Below are 14,790 nucleotides of genomic sequence, written 5' to 3'. Positions count from 1 at the left end.
TACAGAAAAAGACGTTCCTCTCGAGTCTGAAACTGAAGGTTCGGCAAGAGCGGAAGAATCTTCGAGTGCCAGCGCTGAACTCCCCACAACCTTCCAGAATGGCGGAAGTGCTCTTATTTTTGAAAGGGGAATATGACAAAATACTAACATAACATTGAGGTAAGCTATTCTAGACTACTGATACATCTTCCTTAAAGTAATTCATCTTTCGTGGAACGTACACCAAACGACCGTTCGGGTAATTGTGTTCATTTGCTTTTTCGTTGTACGACTACAAGAACGCTAGAAAAAGACGAAAAACCAAGTGACATGGCAGGCATAGTAAATGCGCCGATTGAAGCGAAAGCATCTAACCTTTAGTAGCCATAATAATAAAATCACCAAGGATGCCGAAAATCAGTTAGCAGACGACAAACGAGCACAACGGTGACGTGATGCGCTCGAATGGAAGCTACCCTGCTCACGCATGCGCGCAGATACTGTGACATGTCACCAAACGGCACTAGTAGTGCTGCAAGCCACGTGCTCCTGTGTTCACTCCCCCCAAAAAATGCGACTGTACACCAGCATGACACGAAAACGTCCGTCGAGCTTGCTAATCCATGTCTCTCGAGAGCCGAGAGCAAGCGTACACAGTAAAAATTTTTACACCCAGAAGGGTGTAAATGAGCTTGTCCCGTGGACGACACCCTAAGGGTGTTAATTCAGCACCTTCCAAAAAGGGTGCTTTACCATGCACCCTTAGAATAGGGTGTACATGTAAAAAAACTGTAGGGTGTTAAAAAAACACGCTTAAGGAAGGGTGCCTTCGATGTCCATCACTTTTTTAGCACCCTCTGAGGAGGGTGCGAGAAGGGTGCACAAGGGTGTTGAGTGCCCATGGCAGGGGTGGCGAATACTGCCACCTAGATATCAGCATGCACTTATTAAACACTACTTGAAGAAAGTGGTCCTGATTATCGATGGTGCACCACCTGTCGAGCTCCATTCATTGCGTGTGGGCAAAAATATAAACGCGTACAATCGTGTATGAACTTGTGCTGGATCTATATATATACTTCAGTGTATATGCATAATGTGCGTTACAGAAAATGAAGCCTTGCTGCCCTTGCATATTGCGTTTATTTAATAGGCAAATAAAACAAACTTTTCTTCTGCCACACAACTTTTTCACCAGATATACGTTCATGTATACGTACACTACACATGCAACACTTCAAATGTTTATTATATTTTTTCAGTTTCACTTTATTGACAATTCTTTGCAACATACAATTACACTGGTTTCAGTTTAGTATACTGCTTCAAGTACATAGAGACTACAAATGAAATACACACTAATATATCCCTATAATTCTTTCAAGTATCTACAATCCCAGTGGTTTCCAGTTTAATACTCCTTCGTGTACACAATCGGTTAATAGGAATGAAATACAGGCAAATATATACTTATGATTCTTTCAAATATATACAATCACCATGATTTCACTATATACGCCTTCATGTACACAATCGCTCCCAAGAAGTGATGCACACAAAAATATATATGGATAGTGTTTTCAAATGTATACAATCACAGTGGTTTAAGCTTTGTATTCCTGGATGTATAACAATTGGTTATGAGAAATGATGTACATGCAAACATATACGGGTTTTCGCACATATAACTTTAGCGAATACTTAAGAAACCAATACAATGATCAGAAACACAATATGCTAAAAACGAACACAAAACTGAGTCAGGACACACAAAAAACAAAAGAGGTAATGCATAATTATGGCTAATGACACAGCTGGGTCACTTTATGCCAAATGTCCCAGCCATTTTGGCAACCATCTCAAATGTATTCGAAAAACTCGTGCTGCATTGAAAATAGTGAACTTCTGGAATATTTAGGAGAGGAAAAATATTTGGTCACGTGGCTGCCTTCTGAACTTTCTGGAATGCCGTCTAGGTGTTGTATGTGAAAAATTTTATTTTAAAAGCACCGCTCCTTCTTTCCATACGAAACTTGGTCTATGTGTTACGTAACAAGAGCTTAATTTGGGAGAGTTGGTTCATCGTGGTTGTGTGCTAGTCACAGCGCGACAACTTCAGGAAGAGACAGAAAGGACAGGAAAGAGCACAGACTGTCAACTGAATTTAATGAATGTGCTACGAGCGCTTTTAAACGGAGTACAAGAACCGTGTTCATGCGCGACGACACGTGTGAGCACTACAAAATAATTTTAACTGTGAAAAGAATACTCCCTCTCGGAAAGGATAAGTGAACGCGTAGTGATGCACTGATCATTGGTTTACCTGATAAAAAATATTTCTACAAACGTTAAATTGGCATTAAGTAAACCTATTCTCGTGACGAATGGGGCAAGATTGACTATTCCTGTTGCTGTTTAGTACACACACTTTTGAAAGCTTGCAAGGGGTGGAAAACAACACGCTAATATCATATCTGCTGGCTATTTTTCTAGTTGCGAGACACGTGATGTGGTATAACATGCAAAGGTTTTGGTCATTGTTTTTTGTTGGTCCTGTCTTCTTTAACTTTACTTTCTGCAGGAGGGTTTTGCAAACGGGTGTGAAGATTCTGTTGGGATACCCAGCATCTTTTAGTCTTTTAATCTGGTTTTTAAGCCTGACCTCACCCTTGTGCTAACATGACTTCTGAAGGGTGGCCTGAATACATGTGGTATCAATTCCTCTTTCTATTAATTTTGAATGCCCACTATCAAAAGGCAGAACATTCTTAGCACTCCTGGGCTGATAGCACCAGCCAATACCCCAACAGCATCATCACACTTGTTTGCGAAACCCTCCTGCAGAAAGTAAAGTTAAAGGAAACAGGACCAAAAGAAACAGAGAATGACCAATCACCTTTGCATGTCACATGGTACTACGTACATAAGGTGTCTCACAATTTTAGGAAAAGAGCCAGCAGATATGACATTGTTGTTTTCCACCCCTTGCAAGCTTTCAAAAGTGCATGTACTTACAGCAACAGGAATAGTCAATCTTGCACCATTCGTCACTAGAATAGGTTTACTGAATGCCAATCTAATGTGTATGAGATACCGCTAACACGTGGAAAAGTAAACATAGGACAAACTGGGCAATGCTTCAATGATCAAGCAAGACAGCATGCTTCAAATGTTAAGAAGGGCTATAGTAGTCTCATGGCCAGACACCGTAAAGAATGTAAGTGTAGTCCTAGGTTTCATAAAACACGGTTTTTGAAAAAAAAGCAAGCAGAAAAATGAGAAATTTTAGAACTCTTTATCAGGAAGGCCAAGGATCAATGCATCAGTACACCTTAATTTATCTTTTCCGAAAAAGAGTCTTCTTTTCTCGGTTAAAATGATTTTGTCATGGTCACACATGTGTTGTTGCAGATGAGCCCTGGTCTTGTGCTCAGTATAAAAACGCTTGTAGCACCTTCAATAAAATTCAGTTGACAGCGCTCTTTCCTGTCCTTTTTGCGACAAGATTTTTATTACAGAAAAGAATTTCATTTTCTTACAGTTTAGGTATAATGATGAGTTTTCATTGTATCACAACATGGAGCAAATTGCATCTCAATACGTACAAAATTCACGATTTTGTGAAATTCGTGATATTTTCTCGTATATTTCAGCAGCTTGAGAGGTATAAAGATATTTTTTCCTCAGAATATACCTTCTGTGGAGTAAGTATTCACTGCTCAGATATTCATACAAAGTGCAATATTGCAATAAAAAATGCAAACATAACACATTTTGGCTTTATTCTTGGAAGCGAATGTGGCAAAAAAATTGCACTATTATTATTGAGCTTCAAATACCTTACAGAAGCACATTTACTTAACAGGTAGACCGAATTTGCTTTAGAAAAAATAAGCGGTAGTTTTAAAACAAAATTTTCCACAAACAGCACACAGACGGCATTACGCCAGGAAGTTATAAGCCAGCCACATGAACAAAACTTTTTTTCTCGCTGAAGTATTCTAGCAGTTCACTGTTTTCAACGCAGTAAGTCAGCACATTTTTTTTTTTTCAAATACAATTCAGATGGTCGCCAAAGTGGCTGGGACGTTTGGCATGGAATGGTCCAGCTATATTTAAGCAAAATAACTTACACAAATAACAATATTTGTTCATCTACCATGACCACACTAGAAGAAGTTGTTCAGGCATTGTGACACTAAAATTTTCAGCGTCGTACTGCCTGAACAACTTCTTTGATAAACTCCAAACTCACGCCGAGAAAAAGCCGCTCAATCACGGTGGTTGTTAAAGGCCTTGCGGCCGTAGACAATGTTGAAAATAAAAAAAAATCAACTCATCAGTGCTGTCACTCCTTCCTTCTTCGTCATTACTGACACGGAAGATTTTTCGGTTATCCATGAGGAGGTTCAGGAAGTAGGCTTGCTCTAGGCTGGGTCCAGGGTAGACTACGCAGGACGTCAGCGGCACCCTCTCATCCTGTAATAAGAGCAAATATGACTTCTCATAAAAAAATTTTCGTGCTGTTCTGGCAGCACCATATATAAAGAATGTGTAGTGTGTATCCTTCGAAATGGCGTGTAATTGACATTACACTGAACTCGAAGCATACAACCTATACATTCCAATAATTTCGTATGATAAAGATAAGAGTTTTCCAGCATACAGCGAATTCCCGAAATCAGGTGAAGTGTCAGACTACAGCTCAAAAATGGCACTTACGAAAGCCTGAACTCACTTAAGAATCAAATTCCTTCTAGGGTAGTGAGCCAGTGTGAAAAACAATTCTTAAAGTACAACGTTTAGAACATGTAGCATTAAGCAAAACGCACAAGAAACTTACCTCTTCATGTACAAACAGTGAAGACATCTCTGCTTTCTCTTTTACATGAGAACAAATGATCTTGGGCGTGGCACTAGCGAAGAGGTCTGCAAAAAAAAAAGCAAAAGATTTACTTACTTAAATCACGCCTCTAACAATCTGAGGAATTGTTACAAGTCACCAATCAGTGCAATTCTGACTGCCTCTATAAGGGCATCAAAAATGAACAATTTTCTCGTTCTTTCTACTCTCACAAGACGCTCCGTCAATGGAATCTAATCCAAATTTGACGCTGTGCTTCCTATTTGCCTGCTTTCTAGACGTAGGGCTGCGAACATGTGTTTTGTGCACCTAATCTAGCACAGAAATTCGTCATCTATAATTCAATCATCTTAATTCATTGTAATTTGATAAAAGATGTGATAGCTCGTCCAGTTTTTAAAGAGTTGCGGGCCTGCAATAGGCACTGCCTTGCACGTATGAAAGTACTTCTTTTAAAAAAAAATTTAAAGCTTGCTTTCAGAAAAAGCGTCTGGCATATTTCGACAACCAAGCCCATCCTCTGATGGCAATCAGGGGCACGCTATTAGCGATTATTGACTACGAGATTTACAAACGTAACCCGTGCCTAAATACTCAGTTAAACACAATCACGCAAGTAAGAGCGCTCGAACGACACCAACGCGCGCGGACGCCGACTACGTTGCAGCAGCCATGACTTATGCTAGAGCAACCGCACATAGCTCCAACAGTCACGTATACTCTCTCGATTCTGTTATAACGCCGAACATTATCGCAGATGAAAGCGAAGCACGAAAACAGCAAACAGAAACGAGGGAAAACAACGCACGGCGATGGCCACAACAACGCGCCTTTGGAAGTCTGCTAGATCTTTCCCTGTTGCTGGTGGCACTTGTCCTAAATAGCTTAAAAGACCGAGGCGCACGTGCTGGGAGCATCGCGGCATATCAGCACCTCCAACTATACCGTCTTTAAGCAAAAAAAAAAAAAAAGCCATTTCGTACAGTGCGCCTCTGTACATAATTTTTGCTTTGTCTTTCTTTTTTTGCACTTACACCTACAGAAGCACGTTGCACATTTGAGTATTAATAGAAATGTTATTACGATGTAGCCCAAAGCACATCTTAAAACAATATCAATCACTTTGCGCAGTGTAGAGACAATGTGCGATCAGCAACTAATCCCGCCCTTGTTAAGTGATCACATCACTCACTGTATGAGTGATGCAGGCACTTACACAACATCGCGCATAGCAGTGTGAACTCGTTAAGTCCCACGTTTAATCGGGCATCTGCAACAGGCCCGCGAACGCATGCTGTTGTAAATGGCTGGCAGCCTACTTCGGCAGAGCTGCTGCAGGCGCCCACCTAGCGCTGTATGATTACTACCTACGAAAACAGTACACTCACCGTTAACAGGCCCACGTTGTCCGTGTCCCCCACTCCATGAATATTCCTTAATCCGAGCGTCACTTCGAACACGGTGTCATGCGTGACCACCATTGAATATGCGCCTGTTCGCTAGAACACACACAGCGACCAAGACCCCCGACCAACGCAACGCATTTGAAAGACTGATGAGACAGAGAGGGCAACACTGAGAGAGAGAAGGAGGAGGCACTGGCGGCGGCGTGGCGGCGCCGCAGCTGTCGACGCAGGTGTTCGGTGACGCAACTCTTCGCTTATCTACGCCGCCGTTGTGGGAGCAACGCTGGCCGGGTTGGGGGGGAAGGGGGAGGAGCGGGAAACCCGCCAGGACGGCGCCGAAAGGCAAACGCTATGGCGCATACGGCGGACGGCCGTTCAACGCGGAATGACTCCTTGTAAACGGCCACTCTCCTTCCAGCCAGTCGCACAGCGACGCAGGTTATTTACCAGCCTCGGGTTCTTTGAGTATTTTGACGGAATGCGATTGCAGTGGGCGAAAAATAGTGAAGCAAAACTTGCGCAAAACAAAGTGCACCATGGAATGGCCAGAAACAATAATTATTTCGTCCTCGGTGGCATTAGCGGGAGAGCATCGCTACACCTTTTTCCAGAGAAATTTCTTTTTGCATTGTCTGTGTCAGGCGATTCCGCGTATGGTGCCCCAAACACTGAATGCGTAGTCGAAGCTGGAACAAATTAATCCACAGTAGCTGATGTTTAGAAGGCTTGTCATGCACCACGAAACGTGCCGAGGTTGTTATAACAAACTTTTTGCTGACCACATGATCAGCACATAATTCCATATGGTTGCCCAATGAGCTAGCTAAGCACCTGTAGCAAAGGCAGTGCACGTTCTTGTTAAACGTTGTTAATATAAACGATGGTTGTGCATAAGTGCAGTGACAGCTTTCCGTGTGAATTGGTCATAACCCACGTTTTCGAGCGTAGAAGCGCCTCAACGGAGCTAATCAGTTACCACAGCAAGTTCGTAAGCAAGGATGAGGTACGAAAATGTGCAGCTGTTTTCCATGTACTGAATAGTTAGTGTACAGTGCCTTGACCACCGCCATTTCTTAAGCCACCTCCCATATAGACTCCCAGTCTGAACAGGTGTGGGACCTTAAACACTAAGAAGCAGTGCCCCCCCCCCCCCGCACACACACACGAAATTTGAGGGCGCACGGGCTGATGCACACGCATACTTATTCACAGGCGCACACACATACACGTATACACACAAGCGGCCACACACACACGCGACCGTAAACGCACGCATGCATGGGCGTACACATGTGCACAGGCACGCTTAACACAAGCACGGACTCGCACAATCGCGCTTACACGCACACATGCACGGGTGTACACACAATCGCGCTTACACGCACACACACCCATACTCGAGCGAACATTATTTGTGTGTATATAATCCACAGCAAACATGCAGCTTATAACCAACGCCAAGGAAAGCTTTCGTAACATGGATTGCAGTTAATTGCCATTATAGATGAAACGCGATTAGCTTCTGCTGACATTCTGCTGTATTCGGAGAGCACCTTCACACATTCTAAGTCAATTAGGCCGTCATTTAACGCAAGGTCCACATATTCGTGCAGTAGCTGCGCTGCTCGGCCGCCAATCAGAAGGTCGCGGGTTCGATGCCGGCCGTGGCAGTCGAATTAAGGCGGAGGCGAAAAGGTAGAAGCCTTTGCACTGTGCGATATGAGCGCTCATTAAAGAACACCAAATGGTGAAAATCTCTGCAGCTTTCCACTACGACGGCCCTCATAATCATATCGAGGTTTTTGAGACGTAAAATCCCAAATATTATAATTATGTGTTCTTCTTATGCTGCATATTCCATCTGATGAATCGGCACCTACACCCTTCTCAGGCACAAAAGCACCCTTAGAGCCTATTTTAGGGTGCTATCGAGGCAAGCACCCAAACAAAGGGGTGCTTTTTTTTCAATCGACCATTTATGGGTGTTAAAAGGTGTTGCAAAGGGTGCTTTCTCGTAAAAGCACCCTTTTTACACCCTTTTGGGTGCAAAAATTTTTACTGTGATATAGGCTCGTCTGTGCAGCAAAACACGCCGGTCACGACGGAGTGACGTCAGAGGCAGACACAGCGAGCAAGCCTGAAGTTATCTAGATGGCTTTGGCCCAATTCATCGCAGGGGTGATCGTTGCAGCACGTAACAGCCAACGAGAGAGAGAAGAATTCGTAATCTTGATTTCCACTGTTCGAAAACGTGCCGCTAGATCCCTGGGACGTTACGTAGGTGGACGCTCACGCGATAACCTTCATATCGCACGCGACAGTATGCATTTGTTCACGCTCAAGCCGGTCGCCACAGTAAGAGCCAAGACCAGTGATGTGGTCAGCGTTGACGCTGCAGCGCGAGAAAAAGTATTCCAACCGGCAACATTCACCCGCTTCGGAAACCCGGGATGGTACGTAACAGGTGCATGTTAGTCTTCATTTCACTGTTGTAAACTCGTAGAAACTATACGTTTAGCTGTTAATATATTAACACAATAACGAAGAGCAGCTTTTGATGCCGCTTTCAGCGACGTATCGGCATGGTCCGCGCTGTGTGTTTGCATCGTGCGAGAACATCTGTTCGTGAATTTTACAGCTCAAAGTGTAGCGTTTTTGACGCAGTGTTGCGCTTCACAGCGGGCAAGAAGCGCATGACGAGCAAGAGCGCTATCGCGAGAAAAACAAAAGCCTCATCCGATGCGCTTTTTGTTGCAGTGGTGCCATGTACTCCGAAATACGCTGCCACCTAGCGCCTTACAGTTGCGCATTAATACTGTTGCTCTGCTAGCAATGTAGTCGCCTTCCTGAAATGCTGGCCAGTACTACAATAATGGTGCGTTAAAAAGCTATAGCGCCGTTTTAAGTATGGGACTGTCGTGTAAAGGACCCGATTGCTAGGTTTCGTCGCAAGCCTTATTGAAGTTTCTAGCATGGAAGCACCTCATATCCTGGGTTCTGATATCTGTGCAGAAATGTTTATGCCATAGTTGCTCATGCAATTCTTCTCAAGAAGGCAAGCTGTGGTGACCACGAGGGCCTTCTCAGGTGTGGAAACACAAAAAATACAGCTCAATAAAATGCGTTGTTGGGTGGGTTGGTGGATTGCCTGGAAGTCATGGTAGAGCGCAAAAAAGATGAGACACAGGAGACAAGTAGACGAACGTGCCTGTCTACTTTTCTTCCGTGTTTCGTCGTTTTTGCGATGTACTTTTATTTTCAGACAAGATAGAAAAAGCCGGGTCACTGTTCAGTCACACAGGCTTGGTCGTCAATTCGAACGACTGAATCAGGGACGGGCTCCTTACCTACTCACTGTCACGAAAGCACTTGAAGCGCAGCACAATTGGTCTCGTAGGTTTCAAGCCTTTCTTTATAACAGCAGTGACTTATTTTGCACCTTGTTACCTATTTAGCAGTTTGTAATTCCGAGAAGACTTATACAACGTGACCTCATTGCGACGAGAACACTGTGGATGGATGAATTAATATGGTTGTACCCTTTAGATCGGGCGGTGGCTAGCGACACCAAGCCGTAATACTTAATGAACCAAAAACTAGATTTTTTTTCCCTTAAATGGTGAGACTGAGGATTCGTACTTTGCAGTGAAGGGTTTAATTTTCACTCGTGCTTTGACTTTAGCCACCAATCAGATAACCTTCTTCTAGTTCATTCTACCCGCTTAAAGTCTATTTTGCCCTCCCTGTCCCTAAACCCCAGTGCTTTGAAAAACTCTGCGCCATCATTCTGAACTATAGGGTGCAGCCCTTTACAGAACATTATCAAGTGTTCGGCAGTTTATTCTTCCTCTCCACACGCACTGCATACCGTGTCTACCCCTTCGTATTTGGCGCGATATGTCTTGGTTCGCAAAACTCCCGTCCTGGCCTCAAACAGTAGAGAACTACCCCGAGTATTATCATAGATCCTTTCCTTGGCAATTTCGTGCTTAAAACTTCGATAGGTCTTTAGTGCGGACTTCTTAATCATACCAATTCTCCACATATTGGTCTCAGCTTCCTTCACCTTCTTCTTAACCGCTAATTCTTTTTGGTTTGGCTCCCTGCTGTTTTCCAAGTATTTACCAATGAATTTTCTGGTTCGCTTCCTCCTTTTTGTATCGACATTCTTCATGTACAATTAGCTGAATACCTTTCTAGCCCAACGCTCCTTTCCCATTTCTCTCAATCGCTTCTCAAATGTTATCTTGCGGCTAGCTTTCCTGCCCTCAAATGGGGTCCATCCCATATCAACTTGTACTCCCTGATTTGGTGTATTCCTGTGAGCTCCTAAGGCAAGCCTACCTAATCCACGTTGCTTCATTTCTAATCTTGCTTGAACTTCTGATCTCATGCAACCATACTGTGGCAACCATACACAGTGCAGTACTGCGGCATCGCGAGTACGCCTCACCACTCCACAAACAGAAGTAGTGAATGTCGGACATAATTAATCTGTAACCGAAAACAAAAGAAAATCGAACGGTGCAATCGCGAGAAAGCCTTGTGAACTGGCTCAACTGATTCTTCTCCAGGCAGCAGATTGCAAGACAACCAAGGAAGAAACTAAAGCGAACAGGGGCCGCAGCCCTGCTAAGTCCGGCCTATGACGTCCCCCTTTCACGTTACTCTCCCTGCCGTGCCGTCGTCCTCCCTGCGTTACCCGTGTGCCAGGGGTGTTTCTTCAATGAAAGGTTTACTGGTCTCCCTCTTTACACACACACGCACACGCACACACACACACACGCACACACAAGCACACGCACACACACAGAGAGAGAGAGAGAGTCTAGAGAGAGTGAACAATACGTTTATTTGATGTTCTCCGCAAGAAAATCGGTCAATGGGATTCTGAAAGCACTGCGTTAAAGTGCCTCGAGCGTGTAGCGGAGGCGAACGAGTGCATTGAGGCACGTTAGACACGAGCGCCATCTGGCAGTTATCTTCGAAAACGAAGGCTTGCGCGCCCGCGGAGAAAGATGCGCGCCTGTCTTGGAGGGGACAAGGTGTAGAACGCAAAGCAACGGGCAGGTGCCACCACCGTGTCGTCGTAGCAAAGCGTTGGAAACGCTTACCTTTTTGAGCATTGCGTTGCACTGTCAGCGCAGTGCGATAAACGCTACAGTTCTTAGAATTACTTGTGTGTGCCTCTTCTAGTATAAATGCAGACATACAAAACATCGACGTGTTATTATGGCGCCTCACATATGCGCAATAATTGCTTTTTAATGGACAATCGCACAGCTATGAATGCTAAACCATAAGCAATATTTGTGGGCGCTGCGGAGAGTGCAAGCCGTTTGGTGCCGTTCCAGGTAAAGTTAAGAACGGGCAAACAGACAAATGTACAGACAGCCAGCCAGATCAAAATTTTTCCGTCCAAGGACCCCAAGAAAGACTATCGTCTTTAAAAAGTGCGTAAGATGTTCCCTGTGTTGCCAAGGGAGTGATGCATCGGCGGGAGTGCAGTCTTCGACGAGCTTGTACAGGCCCCACGGTCTAATTCTGAGTTGCGAAATGGTGGTGCTTTCGCAATCTGTGTGGATAAAGAACTTCGATTATCGCTTCAGCACGGCCGTGCTGCACCCGCCGTTTGGCTATACGGTTCGTGGTTAAAAGGAGCTCGTAATTTCTGGGAAATTTCTCTGCCCACTTGGTTTCTCGTCGGGAAGTTTGCCTAAGCCTATTGAGAGAAGGAAAGGAGAGAGAGGGTCAGCTGCAGTAGTTTCTCTAGACGTTGGTGGCAAGAGTGTTTTTGCATGGGCGGTACTTGTAACGGCAACGTGCATACCTTAAGACTCTTCGCTTCGTGGAGAAAGAAACAAGATTAGCGAAATCGATTTGTTTTCGGGAGATGTCCCCCAAAAGAAATTTTCACGAGTCTCTGTTAATGTTTTCGCTACCGAACAAAGATGTAGGCAGGAAAAAGAGACGCAGTTTTGGAGGTAATATTTAGCGATGTTTCACAGTGCAGATAAAAAAAAAAGCTTTGCCACTAAATATTTTGCTTGAGAATGGTGAAAAATCATTGTCCACATAAGGTGGGTTTTGATACTAATATAATTTTGCATATTGATCGCCAACATTGCTATTCAATAGGATGGCTTGCTATATCTAACATGGTCATTTCTGAAGGTTTCTAAACATATTGCTACACGCATACTGATCTCCAGCACAACTCGCAAATAATTATCAAAAGTTGTTTTTGTAATACATTTTTATACGAAATAGAACCATGAGGCGCCGCAAGAAAAAAATTATTTCCAACTAGTCACGTCTGTTGAATTCCTTTAGAGTTCCTAAAGACCTAACAAAATTCAGTTTTGTTGTTCGGCCGAATCATTGAAAGTGATAGCAAGAATTCGCAATGGTATGAAAAGCTACCAGCTATTTCTTTTGGGTCCAGTCTCACGTAAATCGGCACAAGATTACCTTAAAAGAATACGGCCGGTCTAGGAAAAGAAGTGCCGTGCCTTTCGTTCTTCTTTCATGCAGTGCAATAAGCGGCGAGACTGTAGTAATCTCATGAGCCGTCTCCGGATGTCTCTCGCGAGAGAAGGTGCACTACCACTCGTGACCTTGGCCTTACAATGAAAGTTCTCAATTGCTGCTCGAGCGACACTGTACCCACTTGGCACAGCTGACATTCCTTCATGATCCCTTACGAAACAAGGGTAGTGCAGGGTGCCTCCTGATCACTCGGGATGGAGCCATTCGCGATAGGTCTCACAGGCGGGATCAGTGATGTCATCACATGCACTTTTCGGGTGACGTCACTGCCTGTCTCGTACCGCCCCTGTATCTGCCGTCTTCGTCATCAGCACTTGCATACTCTAGCTCGTGCGCAGAATACACGACGCATCGTGCAATGTTATTTACTTGAACTTTATACAGAACAAGACGGCGGCGGCAAAAATGCACCTCAACAGTCTACAAAGTAGTATGGCATCAAGAGAGTTATCTGCGAGTCGGGTGCCGAACGATGTCCGCGGGACTGGACACCCCTGTTTTACAGCAGCTCAACAAGCACGTAGACGCACTCGGAATCCCTGGCACAAACTAATTCGTGCCGGAATTGTCTTTGCACGCTTGCATGCAGTGCGACATGAAACACAAAAGTGCATGGCCTAACGATTGAAACTTTTTTGCGTGGATTCAACTTACAGTTATTTCCACAACCATTCGCTGGTCTCGTAGTACCGCGTGGTCCCAAATGATAGAGAGAGAAAAAAAAAGAAAATGGCCGCAAGTTGAAGCCACGAGCAACGTTTGAACAAGTGAATTGAAGCACTCCGGCGTTGCAGGTCAAAGTGAGCGTCGCTGTACAAACATGCGCCACTCTCCGAAGAAGCTTTGCGGGGAAAACTGTATTGCGTAAGTTATGGCGAGTGGAACGAACAGTCAGACTGTGGCAAAGAAGCTCCGCATCGGCAAGCTTTCATGTTGTTATGCCCATTACGGAAACGCTTTGCTTTCGGGAACGTTGCCTCATAAGCTGCGCTATACATAACGTAGCTACGCCCAAGGTCACTGTTGAATCAGCTGAAGAAGCATCTGTGGTATTTTCAGAGCTTGAAGTACTTATAGTTGGATATTAGAGGAGAAGAATACCATCCACTTGCCTCGCGAAGGACCCGGCTTCGATCGCCACTCGAACCCAAACGACCCTGGTTTGGTGCCGACTCCTACTCAAGACTTTTTTCATTTCGTTTGCATCGTTTCTGATTTTTCAGTCACGCATAAAATGAAGAATTTTCGCTCACAACCAGCGACGCCAACGCCAGCGCCATAATATCTGCGAAAGGAGCTCTTTGACGCTATCGCATAAAAACCGGAAGTTAGGGCGATATGCCTGGAAAAGAAATGTGAGTGTCACCTGAGGCCTGTGACATTATCAGTTCGTGCTGCAATGCGCACACCACATATCCGTGTTCTAAACCTCGGCCAGTTGTTCGCCTGGTAGATGGAACATGGCGTCCCACCCAGTGCGTCGCGGCCGCTCACTCTCCTGAAGTGAAAAAAGAAGGAAGAAAGCAAATGAAGAACATAATACAAGCTACTAAATTACGCTGGAAAGCAGGAAAAGTATTTTTTGGTTCTTCTCTTCAGTTTCCGGCTAATTGCAAGTGCTCGAAGTGCGATGTTGATTAATTTGTGGGGTTCAACGTCCGAAACCCATCATATAACTGAATGACTTCGTAGTGGAGTGCTCCAGTACTTTCGCCCCCCCCCCCCCCGAGGTTCTTTACGTTCACCTAAATCTAAGCACGCGGGCCTACATAATTTGAACCTTCATTGAAAATACGACCTGCGGGTCAGCAGCCGAGTATCTTAGCAACTAGACCACCGCGGCGGTGCACCGGAGATCGATGTTGCTCACTGAAATAACCGTGCGTACGTATGTATACCATATACCAGCCATTCAATCGTGGCTCTATTAGCATGCTCTCTGCAGTACGTATCAGGTAACTAATGTGACGCCCGGGTCGGCGCTTGGCGAGC

The 14,790-nt window shown here is 44.6% G+C and overlaps 2 long non-coding RNA genes across 2 annotated transcripts in view; one reads left to right on the top strand and one right to left on the bottom strand.

Annotated features, from left to right (window-relative positions):
* Positions 1-3,373: 3,373 nt before the first annotated feature.
* Positions 3,374-6,505, bottom strand: LOC142767431 (uncharacterized). The gene is made up of 3 exons (XR_012884875.1): positions 6,232-6,505; positions 4,823-4,908; positions 3,374-4,458 (listed from the first exon to the last, which is right to left on the bottom strand). It is a non-coding gene; the product is annotated as an uncharacterized LOC142767431 (long non-coding RNA).
* Positions 6,506-8,586: 2,081 nt separating this feature from the next.
* Positions 8,587-14,790, top strand: part of LOC142766914 (uncharacterized) — a 97,625-nt gene continuing 91,421 nt past the window's right edge. Inside the window, exon 1 of the long non-coding RNA XR_012884657.1 lies at positions 8,587-8,702. This is a non-coding gene — a long non-coding RNA (uncharacterized LOC142766914). The remainder of the gene's footprint in view (positions 8,703-14,790) is intronic.

The sequence above is a fragment of the Rhipicephalus microplus genome, chromosome 7 (assembly GCF_043290135.1).
Source record: "Rhipicephalus microplus isolate Deutch F79 chromosome 7, USDA_Rmic, whole genome shotgun sequence".
NCBI lineage: Eukaryota > Metazoa > Arthropoda > Arachnida > Ixodida > Ixodidae > Rhipicephalus > Rhipicephalus microplus.
Note: the sequence above shows the minus strand (reverse complement) of the source record. Positions and strands in the feature narration are given on the sequence as shown.